Source organism: Nymphaea colorata, chromosome 4 (genome assembly GCF_008831285.2).
Source record: "Nymphaea colorata isolate Beijing-Zhang1983 chromosome 4, ASM883128v2, whole genome shotgun sequence".
In the NCBI taxonomy this organism is placed as follows: domain Eukaryota; kingdom Viridiplantae; phylum Streptophyta; class Magnoliopsida; order Nymphaeales; family Nymphaeaceae; genus Nymphaea; species Nymphaea colorata.
The window spans coordinates 430,309-447,966 of NC_045141.1; the positions used below are offsets into that span (position 1 = coordinate 430,309).

The 17,658-nt window shown below is 38.1% G+C and overlaps 1 protein-coding gene across 2 annotated transcripts in view; it reads left to right on the forward strand.

Moving 5' to 3' along the window:
* The window catches only part of LOC116252475 (uncharacterized), a 56,772-nt gene extending 42,104 nt beyond the window's left edge, over nucleotides 1-14,668 (forward strand). The window contains exons 10-14 of one of the 2 annotated variants that reach the window (XR_004172220.2): nucleotides 11,664-11,767; nucleotides 11,863-12,043; nucleotides 12,496-12,640; nucleotides 13,236-13,318; nucleotides 14,623-14,666. The gene's annotated coding sequence lies outside the window, so the exon portion shown is untranslated. Of the gene's footprint in view, nucleotides 1-11,663; nucleotides 12,044-12,495; nucleotides 12,641-13,235; nucleotides 13,319-14,622 lie in introns of both variants that reach the window. The other variant, XR_004172219.2, reaches the window with a different exon arrangement.
* The last annotated feature ends 2,990 nt before the right edge of the window (nucleotides 14,669-17,658 follow it).

Here is a 17,658-nt window from a genome sequence, read left to right on the forward strand (position 1 = left end):
CACTCATTTCCCTCCACCCAAACATGGAGTTAGTTTCTTTCCATCACTGTTCATCCAATTCCACTGTTGTTCATTGCCCAAAAGGTCAACCGATGATGCATCTGTTTCTCCCTTGATCTATCTCTTCCTACTTCTCTCTCCATCTTGATCTCACTCTCTCTCAATCTCGACCTCTCTATCAATTTTTCCTATCTCGCTTGATTTCTGCATCACTTATTGTGTAAGTCACACGGGTGCTGCATTTTTGGATCCACACCCGCGTGGACGTGACGTGGGTAGGGGTGCGACCTGGATTACGTGACGTGGGTATGGGTGCGACCGGGATTCGCACCTAGAGTCAGTCAACATGAGTCAGGTGTGGTCAACCACACCTGACTACATTCGTCAATTGTCGATGCGCACCCGACTCGCATTAAACGTGGGTCAGGTGCACTCAAACCGCACCATGGTTATTTTGGTCCATTTTTTAAAATTTTTATGAATGTAAAAATCGATTTAGGGCACAATATGATGCCCTTCCCGCTACTATCTCACCATCTGCTGCTCTCTCTCCTCCACCGACGGCATTTGCTCTCTCTCTGTCCGCTGCTCTCTCTCTAAAATCAGGTGACAATCTACATACCATTAGCCTTTTATTTTTCAGTTAGCTTTAAGGAACGAAAGTAGCTAGAGTAACGCTCTGTTTTTGTGTTTCCTGTGGCATAGATGGCTTTTGAGAGGGAGAGAGAGAGGGTCGAAGATCAGTTTTGTTATTTAACGTCTTAGCCAGCATTATTTGCAATCACACAATGCCTTGTTAGCTCTTTCTTTCTCTTGACAGCAAAGCCAATGGCAAATTATAAATTTATAACTTGTAAACTACAAAATATGAATTGTTCTTGTAACTTGTGGGGTTCTCAGATTGGAATATATGGAGTTAAGTGTCCTCAATGGATAATAGCAGTGGAGGTCGGTTACTACCCCATTTTTCCTCTATTATTTGACCTGGTTTTTAGTATAAAAAACTAGCTCGCCTGTTGCTATGTTGTTTTCTAAAAGAATTATTGGTGATGACATCTCGATCTATTGCAGGCTTACTAGTTGTAGAGGCATGGAAGCTTGTCCTAGTCAAATTTAATAAGATAAATACTAATGTTATTAAGCTATTTGTTTGTGCGTCCATGTGCTGTTGTAAAGCCTGCAAATGCTTTAGAACTATATTGCAGGGATATGGCTAAAAGCATAGGGATAATGATATAACCATTTTTAAGGGATATGAAACAGGTACCATAATAGAGTATCTCATGACATAGCTTCCAAAGGATTTCTATGGAATCAATGTGGGCTCAATCTCATGATTAGTATCCCTTGGTGGACTTTTTTGCTGAAGGGATCTTCTCCATGAGGTCATGTCTCCACCAGGCACCACAGTTTGTATTGACTTGAAATAGACAAGGTGGACAATTAGTTGCAACTTTCATTATTATTGGGGGTTTTGTTTGGAAGTTGTTTTTCTTTCAAGATGTAGTTCTTGGGAGCATATCAGAAAATTGTTGACAGTGGAAACTTGAGAAATATGAATGTAACGCTCGTTATTTTGGCAGAGCGGGTCGGATCAGGGTCCAGACCCGGACCCGAGCCCCACTCGCATAAGGGGCCCCGACGCTGCAGCCCGTCTCCCCTTCCTCATTTCCCCTTTTCTCTGTCGTTTCCCCTCTTCGCCTGCTACGACCAACACAGTAAAGATCGAGGACGGTGGGTGGAGCAGCGGCGATGGCGACGACAACGGCGGCGGTGGCGACGGTGGCAGCGTGGTAAGCTCTCTCTCTCTCGCCCTCTCTGTCTGCTTCTTCTCCTCCCTCCCATGCAGCCTCTCCCTCCTTCGACAGCACCCCCCCCCCCCCCCCTGCCACATGATTTCTCCCTCCCTCTCTGCTACAGCTCACTCCTCGTCCCGTCCGTCTCCTCTTCACCATCTCCCTCTTTTGCCCCACTCGATTTCCCTCCCCTTTGCCGTCTTTCCCCTTTCTGTCTGAACCCTCCTTCCCTCACTCTCTCTTCTGTCCGTCTCTTTTGTCAGTGCTTTTCCCCTGCCCTCACGTTCCCTACTTGAGCTCTTCTCCCCATTTTCGTTTTGTTTTTCCATTTTTCCCCAATCAAGCGCTCTTCTTTACTGATTTTATCACTGTTTGATTGGATTCCAGTTTGGGGGACGTGTTCTTCCCCACATAACAGTGATTAGAAGGCCTTGGTGTGGCGGCATTGAAGGATTTTAGCTGCTTGGGAATCATTTGGACTTGTGAGGTGGCTGCCGGAAGGATTGCAGCAGCCTAGACTCTTGACTTGGGGTGAGCAAGACATAATTGAACCCATTTTATTGTATATTTTCCTTTGGAGCATGTATAATTATTGTTTGAGCATGCTAGAAGGTAGAATTGATGGTTTGGGTTGCATGCAAGCGACCTTGCTTTTGAGGAAAGTGTAGGATTATGTGGGAAAGCGTTGATTAATGCCTATAATGATCATTTAAGCATGATGCTGATTTTCGAGGTAATAGGGAAGCATGGTAGAGATTGTGTGGTTGTGGGGAAGATTTAGGACTGTTTTAGTGAGCTTGTAACACACGTTTTTGTGAACGGGTGCGTCTTGGAGTTAAGTAAGGAAAGTGTACGTAAGTTGGAGGTGCCTTCGGGGTTGACGCCTTGATTAAAGAAAGTTGCAAGAAAGGCATTAGTGGTTGATGGATTGATGACTTTGGGTCTTGATGTTGGTGGCAACGTCGAGATGTAAGGAGGAGGTCTTTTGGAGAGCTTGTTGGTCGACACTACCCGTCGACACCCTCTTGAGGCAATGACACGTGCCACAAGGATTTTGTTTTGTATTTGTTTGAATTGTTTAGGTATCTAGTAGAAGTCTTACCTTTTGTTTATGTCTGCAGGTACACCCGGGCTCGTCCCGTCGACCTTGAGTTCGAAGCTTGAGGAATTTTGAAGAGTTTTGTGAGTGCACCACAGGTATGGTGACATTCCAGGCAAATCCATGCTTGGGCAAATGGGTGATTGTGTGCTCCTAGGACCATGGGATCCTAGGATTGTGATGTGACTTGATTGATTGTCTTGTGAATAAGTATATGTATGTTTGTTCATGCGTTGATATATGATATGAATTGTTTTGAAAGGTTATTAGTAGTTGTTTTGAAAAGGTTACGCATTTGCATGTGCATGCTAGAATTGATATCTGTATAGGACAGATGAGGCGGGGTATCGAGTCGAGTGTCTCCTCGACCCCAATTATGCGTTGGAAAGCATCATAGAATGATAACTGCATAGGACAGCTACGAGTCAATCGCAGATCGAGACTACTCTCTATGGTTTGGCTAAGTTTTTCAAAGATATGATTGATGTGATAATTGATACGAATGTTGTGTTTTGTTGCATATTCATTGCTGTGGGCAATAATGTAAATGAATGGATTGAAGGGTAATTGTACCCATATTGTATGACGGCTAGCTATGACTGTTAGTGTTATGTGTAGACCTCGTGTGGAAGCAACTAGAGGTGTGAGTGCACTCGTAGAGTGTACCAACCTCATGAGCTAGCCAGTCAGTTTGTGAATGCATTATTCTAATGATAAGAATGAATGAATAAGAGATGAGAGGCCAGTGGGATGTGGCTATGTGTTTGGGAGACGTCCCGCTTTTACCACTGGTCTCGCTTGTTCGGAGCGCAGGCGGTGCAAGGCCCCAAGGTACTGTTGTGTGATGTGCTTGGAGCGTTGGGCTCCCGCCTTCCCAACCTAGGTGTCCTAGGGAAGGCTGAGTATCTCTCCTTGGAATTCACACATCCATGGATGAGTGTTCTACCGCTGCAGCGGATGAAATGGATCCATACTGTTATGGGCCACCACGGGGGTTGTCTCTCGGCTGTAGGCCGCCCATGGTGTGCATGTGCCTGTGTTGCACCCAAAGGAACTGTGAATTCACTAAAGTTAATGAAAATATAATGTATATGATTTAATGTATGTGATTGATGTGCATGTGATTGAAATTGTGTTACTGTGGCCATTGAGTGGCCCTTACGTGTCGTGCTCTGACACGACATGATGATAAATGGTTTTGATATTAGTTCTCTTATTTGAGCCCTATCTAAGAGGGTTTGGTATTTTCCTGGCTTGTTGCCATACTGCGAAGGCTAAGCCTTCAGTTGTTTCTTTTTCAAGTTTTGGCAGACCCGGGGCAGTAGGTTGATCGGATGGCTTCACTCACGTCCTACTGGGGAGGTTTTGGGCTTTGCTTTCTTATGTAGTGCCAGCGCGTCTTGGTTTATTTGTATTGATGTCTTGTTTTTGTTAGACATCAATCATACAGTTTGGGGGCATTTTTATCATATACATAAATGTGATTTTGTATGAAACAAAGTTGTTATATAAATGAAAGTTGCCCTATTGTTTTGAATTGCTTGGCTCATCTCTTTTGAATTGTAGAGTAGTCGCACCTCGATGCTTTATGTTTAGAAAAAAAATGTTTGGGTGTCAAAATGTCGGGGTGTGACAATGAAGAGTTGCAATGGCCACAGTTTAGTATGCATGTGTTTGTTTCACCATGAATCAGGTTGTGTTAATTGAGTGCATGTGCATTTGTCCATTTATGATTGAAAGGGAACTATGCAGACTATCTATTCTTAAAGTTGAACTAAATTTGTGCAATTGACCCATTAAATTTGTTATATTTGAATTTTTTCATTTTGAGGGTAAAAAATGACAGATAGAAGGAAAGGAAAAGAAGTTGTTTCAGATTCCCCTGCAGTACGTTCGTCATCTAGTGTGAATGATATTAATGCTTCAAGGTCTTCTACACAATCTGGTGAAACATATGTAACTGAAGAACAACCACTATGGAAAGAAATCAAAGTGGTCACAAAAGATGTAGGCAGTGCTAGTGGAATTGCGAATTTTGTATGTGGATATTGTGAAGTTACATTTGTAGCATCTTACACAAGAGTTACAGCACATCTGTTAAAGTTGTCAGGCTTTGGAATTCGAACATGTAAAAGTGTTTCAATAGAAAAAGCTTGAGAGTTGAAGAAGTTGCAAGATTGTGCTGATGCAATCCACAACAACAAGAAAACAATTATTATGGCAAATACTAGCATACCTCCAAAGAGTTCTGACAGAAAAAGAAAGACTATAGAAACATGTTTTGATTCTTATGAAAAAGCAGAATTAGATAAAGTGACTGCTAAGTTTTTCTATTCTAGCTGCATTCCTTTCAATGTAGTTAGAAATCCATATTGAAAGAAGTATATTATTATGCTTGCAAATGGCAAATTATCAGGATATATACCTCTCAGTTCAGAAATGTTGTGAACATCATTTCTTAAAGATGAAAAAGCGAGGTTGAGCAAAGTTTAGAAAGAAAAGAGTTTAAATGGAACACGACTGGGGTATCAATTGTTTCTGATGGGTAGAAAGACATTCAACGATGTCCACTAATTAATTTTTTTGTTATTGCATGTGATGAACCAATATTTTTGAAGGCATTTGATGCATCTGGAGAATATAAAGATGTCAAATATTTGAAGCAATTATTTTAGAAGCCATCAAGGAGGTTGGTTCCGATAAAGTGGTGCAGCTCATTATAGACAATGTTGTTGTATGCAAAAGTGTTGGACTTACTTTGAGGTATAATTTTTCACATATTTTGTTGGCCCCATGTGTTGCACATACTTTGAATTTAGCAATGAAGAACATATGCAATCTTCCAAGTCAGGATGCAGATCCTAAGGGATATGAGCTATTCTCATGGATTCAAGAGATTGAAAAAGATGCAAGAAATATTTCAAATTTCATCGTCAATTACCAACATGCATTGTCTCTTTTTGGTAGTTATTCTGATTTGAGATTGTTAAAAGTTGCAGAGACATGATTTGCTTCAATAATTGTCATATTGAAATGGTGGCTAGTAGAGAGTGGAGCTTTTATTGGGTTGAAGATAAGGCTAAAGGTCAAATTATTAAAAACATTATTGTTGATGATAAATGGTGGGATAAAATTACGTATTTTTTGGATTTTACAGAGCCAATTTGGTGCATGTTGGGAGCAGTTGATAAAGATGAGTCTATGCTTCATAAAGTTGATGAAATGTGGGATGATATGATTGAACAAATTTAAGGTATAGTTTTTAAGAAAAAAAAAAAGACATTGCACTTGATAATTTAGAGTTCTTTGATCGCATACATATAATATTAGTTGAAAGAGGGGATAAGAGCAATATTCCCTAGAATTGCATGGTTCATTCTTTAAATCCCAAATATTACACTAAAAAATAGATTGAAGGAGCTCCTAGAAGTGTTACTCCAAATTTAGATAGTGAGCTATCTAGGAATAGAATATCATGTATGGAAATACTTTTTTCAGATTCTTATACCAGAAGACAAGCTGCTTGTGAATATTCAAAGTTTTCTTTAGGAGATTTTAGTTCTGAAGACACTGCAGCAACAAGAGAAGATGATGGCATAAGTCCTTTTGATTGGTGGGAGTCCTATGGATTAGAAATGTCTGTGCTTCAAAAACTTGCTTTGAGATTACTATCACAACCTGTTGGTTACATCATCATGTTGTGAAAGAAATTGGAGCATATATGGTCACATACACAACATTAAAAGGAACAAGCTCACTAGCCAATGTGTAGAGGACTTGGTTTATGTGCATTCTAATTTGTGTCTTCCTCAAAAAAAGAAAAAAAATACAAGTATTTCTTTATTATGTTGTTTTTCTTTGCTCATTTTCTTATGTTGTATTAGATTTTTTATATTTTTGTGGTCAATATTTTTTTAATGTTTAACTTTCATCTTTAATAAAATGCAATTGTGAATCATCTCAATATTGAGATGTAAATCTATATGGATTTGATTTCGATGGATAGTGCAATTTATATACTGCTAACAAGGGTTTAGCTGATCCTGTTATTCCTTTTGAGGAGTTTGATGATGATGATATCATTGAAAGCATTGAAGAAAATCAAGATATTGCTATCATTGACTGATGATGGATGAAGTATGAATTGTGAAGTCAAAACTAGAGTATATTTCTTGTTGAATTGATGATTGATAATGATATCATGATTAGCAAATTACAATTTTAATTTTATTATTTGATAATTTTGTGGTTTATGGACATTTTTTTTCATATATATTATATATATATAATATATATTATAATAAATAAATTAATAATAATAATAAATACCCTTACCGCACCACTGCACCTAAATTTTTTAAGATGTGCCGCACATTCACCCACACCCTACACCTATGTGACATAGCTTACAACTTTATTACAACAAAGGAGCCAAATTTGACTCCATACTTGCTGTGGAGTGGACATATCCATTTGTCATTGTTGATTGAGGAGTGACTGAAGATGTACATGTTGAAAGAATGCACTAACGTTGCTCATCTATGTTGATGGCTTTGGATTTCCTCCTCATCCTTCGACAATGTGTTTGGCATTGAAGCTTCAGAAGTTCACCATTAAGCATATCTCCATCTTCAATGCAATTTGGGTGCATCGATAAACCTAATAGTGTTATTGACTACGTGAAAAATGTATTGACTAAAAATTTTTATGTGCTTTGTGGGTCTTTTCAATCAATTACTATATTGGCTGATAAACTTATCTCCAGAGGATGTGTAACTTGTTTTGATTTACCTACATGTAAGGTAGGCATGAGCATCCTTGTGTTCTTTTTTTCTTGTTGCTGATACTAGGGTTCGTCAGGCAGGTTGTATGCTATAGGTGAAAATTTGGGAAGGTGGGTTGCAGAGTGCATAAGAAGAGGGTAAGAAAAGGGCATGGAAGTATTTGCTTGAATTTGTATTATTAACGTTTTGTTATATGTATGCTTGTGTATATGCAGTATGATCACTTCATTTCTAGATCCATTCTCAGAGCTGTTGACGTTTTTTGGATGAACAAGAGGAGTATTTCATCCTACAACCCATAATATGAGAGCCGAAGCTCCCACCCATCCCCTCATCCTCTCACGGTATATGGCCTGCTTTCGGTGCCTCGGAGGTGCCACCCCCACCATACTTTAACTTGGATGTTAGGTGGTCCATCATTTGCAGTATAGAGAGTTGATGCGTAGGAGATTCAAAACGAAAATTGGCTGCCTTCCAGCCCCTTGCCCTGTTCATTGCGCCAACTTCCTCGGGGACTCAAAAGGTATGGATGCTTGGGTTTGCAAATGCAAAGAGGTACATTTTTTCTCCTCCCATCACAAAACTTACTAACATCATTCTTAAGAAAATCTGGTATTTTTTGTATATGTATAAAATAAAAGTCACTAGTTTATGGCACATTTTGTCCAGAAAGTTTGCTCGCTATATCTGGTCTAATGGTGCCTATAAAATCAACTGATGTTCCTCATTTTGTTTCCAAAATGCTTTAGATGAAAGCTTATGACAGTCCTATTAGTGGAAAGAGCTCTTTCCTACAGACAAGCTATTAGTATCTGCAATTTATTAGACGGAAGATTGTGGTAAGTATAGTGCATAATAATAGTCATCACTGAAAATTGTTATTTCATATATCTTGCATTTGATTTTTTGTACAGGTCTAGGATTATGTTCCCTTTTTAAATTTACCTATGCTCCTTTTATTGATCAATTCATAAAAATTTATACATGCAGATTGTGAAACAGACATCACATTAAATTTTGTGCTCAAAAGAAAAATAGATTTAATGAACAGTATTCATGTTTAGGTAAAACGAAAAAGCAAGAGAGATTTCCGTTCTATGTAACATTAATATAATTCTCATTCGTCCTTAGGCAACCTCTATGATTTCCTTAGCCCCTTTTCCCAAAGGATTCCTTCTCTGTTACTTTTCCTTTCTTTTGCTTCCTCCTACATTTGCCCTTTTGGTTTGTGAAATTTTATGATGACAAGCATTTTGATGCTTATTTTTTGTTTTATGTTTGCTACTTTTCAAGTGTAAACAAAAAATTTAGGTGTTTAATTTCTCCAAGTTTATTATCTCTTTGCAAGATTTTCTGCTAAAAAAAAAAGTTTTTTGTTATTGTTTCTTTTTCCCATTTATGTCTGTGCAAAGGAGAAGGGTGCAGACATTGTGAAAGTGATGCAAATCCACAAGCAGTTGTAGAAGAATCTAAAGTAAGGCTTTCAACTCTTCCTATTTTCTGAAAATTTGCTTGATTTCTCTCAACCTTGAAACCCTGGGAAGATTTATCATTTAAAATTTTTAAGAACTTTTGGAGATGAACGGCTGTTGGCATTAACCAGGTAGAGTTTGCATTCATATGTGCTATATGCTTTGATTTTTTCAAAGCTTTCCTGAATATAGCAATATCAAAGCTAATTCTAAAGCAGCTCTGTTAATGGAGAAGAAGGAAGTTGTTGTTCCTGGTTGAAGTTCGGCTATCTTGAAAAAGTTCGGCTATCTTGAAAACAACCTAAAGCCACCATTGGTCATGTTTAAAATAAAAAAGTAGATATGTTCTTTATTATGTGCTCATTCGACATTGATTTTATAGGTTTTACAGACCAATTGTTATATAAATTTTTAGAATAGGAGAAGTTGATGCAAGAAGAAATTGAATATCTTCAAAACATGGTACAAGTAAATCATTTGGTCCGTTTTTACATTTTCCTTTTCTTTTTTCTGTGCTTTTGTTATCTGAAAAATGGTGGTCCTTAATGGTCATTGTCACTTAGCTGGACTTATTCAAGGGCTAATTTTTATAAAAAATTAGGTGTGCAAGCACCTCCAATTAAGCTATTAGGCAAATGATGGTAGCATTAGCAAAAGGAGATGGAGCTATTTATTTGAGGTTTCTTAATCAAGGTTACCATGAAAAGACATGGTACCTTGCTGCTGATTCCATTGTCGTTATTGGTAAACCCAGAAAACTCATTATATTTGGAATATTTATCTTACAAACCCTATAGGTAAAATTTGTTTTATGATATCCATCTGTGCATCCAGGGATATGCTTACCAATGAGAGGAAGCATGTCACAGGTTCTTGATGCAATAAGCAATGAGTTAGAAGGTACTCATGGATTTGACATGGTAGAGATTGCTCTATCTGCAAAGAGTTTGTAATTTTTGGTGACATGCTAGACCTGATCTTTGGACCATTTTGTCTCTTGTTCTCTATTTTTATGGTGCATTTTGTAAAGAATCTTTCACCAGAATGGTGGCCAGATAGTACAAAGAGTGAGTTCGGTCATATTCAAAAGGACTGCAGATAATCCCTATCTTGTTTCTTGAAAAGTTAGTTCTATTGTAATCTAGATTTATTTTCTACCTTCTGTGATTCTCAAGGCCTTTTTTTTCTGTTTCCTCTTTTGTCTGGTTGTTTCATGGAAATACTCTTTTCTTCTCTTCTTGTTGCATGGAACCAGTGTTGTACGTATCGTACGATACGTATCGTATCAAACGTAAAATACGATACGATACACCCCCCGTATCATATATTTACGATACGGGCAGCGTATCGTACGATACTGTTATGATACGACACGATACGTTACGATACGGTTACGATAAAGCACGATACATGTACGATGCAGTAATTTTTATTGATTTTTTATTATTTTTTGAGAATTTTTTATATTCTTTCTGATTATTTAAAAAAAAAGCGATACAGTTACGATACGTTATGATATTTTACGATACAACGTATCTTAAAGCCAGACTGATACGGCTTACGATATGCTTTTTACAACATTGCATGGAACCGATTTGATACTTTATAGGTTTGTCAATTCTCTTGATAAGTAAGATTTTCTAGAGGAAACTCATTCTATTTTCTTTTTCCTTTCTCCCATTTTGAAATGATTTTTGATTGCCATGTTTGAAAATGTGTGTAGTTTGGAGGGAGCTGATGAAAAAAAGAAAATCAGGGAACTCTTTAGGCTTATTGCCATGCTACTGCTCAAAACTCACCTTCAAGTAAGTTAGATGTTGAGAATCCTTAGCCTTTTGGAAAGAATATATCTACTTTTAGTAATGTATTACTTTCAAAACATTCATACACAGGTGAACATACGTAGGCACTCCTGCACCAATTATTCCACAGGAACAAAAACATTACTTTCATGTGATTTAAATAATATGGAACCTAGATATCCATATTTATAGTGAATTCATCATTCCAGAAACTAAAATTAGTGCAACTTTTTGATACCAAATACCAATATATTAGTTTCCAGCTTTTAAAAGATCGATTTCAACACTTTGAGATTACGCACATTTTGTAAGGCCCAACGTTTTTTTTTCTTTTTCATAATAATTGCAAAAAAAAACTTTAATATGAGTATAGGCTATAAATGGTAGATCTAAATAACAGTTAAGTCTAGTTGAAATTGTCAACTATGTCATAAAGAAGTGCAGTTGTGGAAAAATAAAGGGGCCAATTAATCTATGTATGGCTGGAGGTAGTAACTGAAGATATTAAATGGGAAATTAAAGAAGAATGAGGGCAGCTGAGAAGCCATTCTCAGAAAATTCGTAAGGAGGTGTTGCTGGCCATGTATTGGCCTTATTTAACTCCATACTGCAGCATTTTAGTTCCTATTTACTGCAGCCATAGAGGAAAGGTCCCAGCAAACAGAAATTGGGGTAGAGTGGGAGCTAATTCTTGTTTTTCTGTATCTTAGGGTGAAGATCAAGAGCTAAGGGGGACTACTTTACGTGCCTGTCATCCGCGCCTTGGAGGATCTAAGAAGCTAGGGTGCTGCCAGTCAAAACAAGGGGCTATACAGTTACAGTGACCCTGCTAAGTGTTATATAGTTTCTTTTATAAGTAATATATACATTTATATAGATGTATATATGTAACACTTTTGATTTTCACAGGTGGAGCAGGAGCAGACCTAGACCCAAGCTCCACGCTCGAACAGGAGGTTGACGTCACTCCTTTCTCGCTCATTTCCCCCTCTTCGTTTCTTCCTCTACCGTGTTGCAGAGAAGAGGAAGGCGGATGGTGTGGCAGTGGTGGCAACTGGACCGGCGAAGGAAGGGCGAGGGCGTTGCATGAGTAAGTCATCGGTCTCCCTCCCTATCTCTTCCTCTTTCTTCACTCTCACGCATCCTCCTCTGTCTACAGCATTCTCTCTACCCGCTTGCTCTCCCTCTCCCTCCACTAAACACACCAACATAACCTGCTCCCTCTCGTGCTGTCTCACTCCCTTACCCATGCTCTCTCTATTAGAGCTCGCTCTCGGTCCCTTCTGTTTTCTCCCTCTTGTGTTGTACCCCTCTTCCTCTCACACTACCCACACCCTCCTCCTGCCCACGTGCTTTTTCCCTCATCTCTCTCTCGCTCTCTCTCGTTTGTTCGTCTCACTCTGTCAAACACCTCCCCCTGCCCACACGCTCTCTTCATGAGCTCTCTTCACATTTTCTGATTGTTTGCCCCTTTTCTCCAACCAAGGACTCTTCCTCACTGATTTTTTTTCACTATATTATCGCTGCTTGATCGGATTTCAGCTTGGGGACGTGTTCTTTCCCCTCATAACAGCAAGTAGATGGCATTGGTGGTGGCGGCATTGCACGATTTCTGCCATTTGGAGATCGTTTGAATGCTTGGGGTGGCTGCCGGAAGCATCACAACAGTTTGGACTCTTAAATTAAAGTGAGCAAGGCCTCATCGAGCCTAGATGGTTGAATATTTTCTGTTGGAGTACGTATAATTATTGATTGAGCATGCTAGAATTAAGAATTGATGATTTAGGATATATGTTAGCGACTTTGCTTTTTGAGGAAAGTCTAGGATTATTTTGGAGAGGCGATGATCCATGCTTATAATGACCTTTTTAGCATGATAAGTTGATTGTCGAAGCTATTGGAAAACATGATAGAGATTTGATTGGGTTATGAAGATTTAGAATCATTTTAGTGAACATGTGGCTCATGCAATTGTCGATAGGCGTATTGCGTTGTTGGTTGGAAGAGAGTAGGTAAGTTGAGTGTAATTATTGGGAGGACGCCTCAACTATGGAAGCAAGGGAGAAACATATTAGTGATTGGTTCAATCGTAAGCGCGAAGCTTAAATCATTTGGTGACAACCTAAAGGAGTAGAGAAGAAGCCTATTGAAGGGCTTTGTGGGTCGACACTACCCGTCGACACCTTCTTGAGGTGATGGCATGCCTCAATGATTATATTTTACACTTGTATAGATTGTAAAGCGAAATAAGTAGAAATCTTATCACTTGCTTATGTTTGTAGGTACACCGGGCACGTCCAGTAGACCTTGAGCAACAAGACATGAAGCTCAAGGCATTTTGAAGTGTTTTGTGGACGCAGGACAGGTATGGCGGCATTCCAGACAAATCTCTGCTGGGGCCAACATGTGAATGTGTATTTTTGGGATCATAGGATCCTATGATTGTGATGTGATTGAACGATTATGTTGTGAGTGAATGTATGTATGCATGCGAATGATTTGCTATGTGATAAGTTTTGTTTTGGAAAGCTATTAGAAACTTGTTTTGAAAACTATTACGCATTTGCATGTGCATGCTAGAATTGATAACTGCTTAGGACAGATGAGGTGGGGTATTAGTAGTCTCGACCTCGATTGTACATTAGAAAGCATCCTAGAATGATAACTATATAGGACAACTATGAATCAATCACAGATCGAGACTCCTCTCTAGGATTTGGTTAAGTTTTGAAAGATGTGATCGATGTATTGGATAAATGTAAATTTTGATGAATATGAATATTGTGAATTGTTGCATATGCATTGCCGTGAGCAATAATGCAATTGAATGAGATTGAAGGGTAGTTGTACCCGTATTGTTATGACGGCTAGCTAAAAATGTTAATGATATGTGTAGCCCTCGTGTGGAGGCAATTACATGGGTGCACTTGTGAAGTGAACCAACCTCATGAGTTAGCCAGTCATTTTGTAAACGTGCAATTATGATAAGAATGAAAGAATAAGAGATGAGAGGCCAGTGGGTTGTGGCAATGTGGCAATATATTTGGGAGTCATCCCGCCTTCGCCACTGGTCTCGCATGTTCGGAGTGCAGGCAATGCAAGGCCCTAGGGTATTGTTGTGTGATGTGCTTAGAGACTTGGGCTCCCGCCTTCCCAAACTGGATGTCCTAGGGAAGGTTGAGTATCTCTCCTTGGAATTCACACATCCATGGACAAGTGCTCTACTGTTGCAGCGAGAATGGATCTATACTATTCAGGCCACCACGGGGTTGTCTTCCGGTTGTAGGCCGCCCGCGGTGTGCACATGCCTGTGTTTGCACCCACAAGAACTGTCAATTCATTGAAGCTAATGAAAATTAAAAGAATATGAATGAAATGTATGTGAATGATGTGCATGTGAATGAAAGAAATGAGAATGATATGTTTATGCATGCCTTGTATGCGCATTGTAATTGTGTTATCGTGGCCATTGAGTGGCCTTTACATGTCGTGGCCTATGTGAAAGGCCTTCTTGTCAAGTCATGTGACTATGCCCTGTCACGACAAGATGATGATTTACTTTTATAATTGTGATTATCTCATATTTGGGTCATGCCTAAGAGGGTTAGGGATTTTCCTGGCTTGTTGCCATACTGCGAAGGCTAAGCCTTCTGTTGTTTTATTTTTCAGGTTTTGGCAGACCTGGGGCAACAAGTTGATCAGATGGTTGAACTCACATCCTTCTGGGGAGGTTTTGGATTTTTTGTAGTGCCGGTGCATCTTGTTTTTGTTATATTGATGTCTTGTTTTTATTAGGCATCAATTATATGGTTTGGGGCATTTTTGTCATACACATAGATGTGATTTTGTATGAATTGAAATTGTTATATAGATGAAATTTTGCCCCATTGTTCGAATGACATAGCTCCCTCCTTTTTGAATTGTTATGTAGTCGCACCTCAATGCTTTATGTTGGAAAAAAAAATTTGCTTGAGGGTCAAAAGTTTGGGGTGTGACAATATACATAAAGCATAGAGAATTCTACTTGGTGGGGCAAGCAGTGATCTGAAATTATATACTTAAATGCATGTTCTGCAAGGAAATTCTGCTAGACTACCTCGAAACGACAGCCCTACTAGCGGACTGAATTGACTGCTGATTTGATTAAAGAACAATAGGATTCCCATGTTATCTATGAATTAACCAGAAGAGATAAGTGGAACGAATCCAAAGAGATAGAATCACCCTTTCGAATAAGGGTAGCTTATGAATGTTATCTATTGAATTATTGTTTTGCCTATTACAGAAATTCATTCAATGAGCAAAACTAACAAGAAATAAGGGAGAATCAGAATCAGAAATTTACAGGACAGGAAATGAGAATACACCAAATAGAAACTAGTAGAAGTCAGCAATCAAACTTCTTAATATTTGGTTGAGACTCTTTGGCTGAAATCACCAAGCTCCAGAATAGTCAAGCTATTATTATTATTATAGGGTGTAATAGGACTGCCAGATGGGCCTAGGAATGAGACCAAGGGTAAACATAGGTTAACCCTCATGTGCTGAAATGCAAATAGTCACGTACTTTAGTATGAATAGATTGTTAAGGGACAATAGTTAGATGGATAAGCATAAAGCCATAGTGTGGTTTAGCCATAAATACAGATATGGATAAACATATATATATATATATATATATATATATATATATATATATATATAAACAAAGATATATATGAACATGCATGTAATTAAATTGTGAGTACATAAAGGAATTCAGTCTAAGGGCTGAGTTATGAACAGTGGAAATTACATTGACATGTTTGTATATATATATATATATATATATATATATATAAACAAGGATATATATGAACATGCATGTAATTAAATTGTGAGTACATAAAGGAATTCAGTCTAAGAGCTGAGTTAGGAACAGTGGAAATTACATTGACATGTTTGTATCCTGGAAAACATATACATGGGTACAAGTACATATGTACAAAAAAAGTATATATATATATATATATATATATATATGCAAGGGCATTCATAAGGGTGTGGTTATGATAAAGATAAAGTACAAATATACCGATGACATTGACATGGGACTTTGTAATGATTTGTAATTGCCCTTATGTAGATGCGCCTTGTAGGCAAGTAGTAGATTAGATCGATTGGGCATTGGGATTTGTGCCCAAGTTATGCTTTATTTTTAACTCCAAAAGGTGATTCATAATCCCATAAATAAATATACTGAGGAAAGCATCAATTTTGCTTCAATGATGACATGCGGAGTGCGAGCAGGTCGAGTGGATGGTTTTATTCCAAGAGATAGTGGCATAACATGAGATCATTGTAGTTGCCCACTCCTCCATCTGCGTTGGATGGCCCACAGGGTATTGGCAGCATAAGGGCCCAGGATTTTGTTATACTTTTGGTTGGAGAGCTATCACCTGGGTACTGGTACGGGTACCGGTACGGTGTATTTTTATGCGATGATATTAATTTTTTAATTAAAAAAATTATAAATTTTGAGAAAAACAAAACAAATGATATCATCACATCATCAAGACAAGCATATTGATATAATCTCATAAAGAAAACATACCATCTCATAATGAAAACATTTATCCTTACATACCATCTCATAAAGAAAACATAAAATTATACTTACGTACCATCTCATAAAGAAAACATAAAATTATCCCTACATACCATATCAAATGTTTCTTTCATAGTTCCTCCATATAATCTCTTAAAAAAGAAACATAAAAAATCCGAGATCTCGGATTAATATATTTCATTGTAAATTTTGTTCCTCTTCCACCTCTGCAAAGTCCTCCTTATCCACCTTTACCTCTTGTAGTGCACATGGTTCATTTAACTCCGAATTAAGATGGTCTAGATCCTCGTCTCCTTCGAAGTTAAATTCCTCACCATTCACATCCTAATTTTTACTGTTTCCTTCCCTATAAAAAGATAAGAATTATGTAGCAATCAACAACAAAGATACAAAAAATTTTGATATGTCTTAGATCCTGTAGAAAAGCTTGTAAACTCATTGTGAGCTCGTTCATTTTGATATGGATCTCTCAAAATTTTATTAAGACATGTCACCCTATGCCTTGATATTTCAGGATCTATATGTGGTGGGGTTCTTCCAACACCTTCAAGGAGCCACTTTAATCCATAATACTTAGGGTTCAATGTGTGTGCCATGCATTGCAAAAGGGTGTTGCTCTTATTATTGTGCACATGATCAAAAAAGTTTGAATCATCAAGTGCAAAGTTATTCTTCTCATGATTGAAAATGACATCCCGTAGTTTGCAAATCATATTGTTCCACATCTCATAAACACAATGAAGCATTGACTTATCATAATCAAGAGCCCTCAACATCTCCCAAATAGACTATGTGAATGTAAGAAAATAAGAGATTTTATGTCACACTCCAACCTTTTTGACCCTCAAACACATTTTTTTTTCTAACATAAAGCATTGAAGTGTGACGACACAACAATTCAAAAGAGGGAGCTATGCCATTCCAAACAATGGGGCGAACTTTCATTCATATAACAATCTTGATTCATACAAAATCACATCTAAGTTTATGACAAAAATGCTCCAAACCACAACTTTGATGCCTAACAAAAATAAGACATCAAAGAGACCAAAACATGATGCGTCGGCACTACCAAAACCCAAAACCTCCCCAGTAGG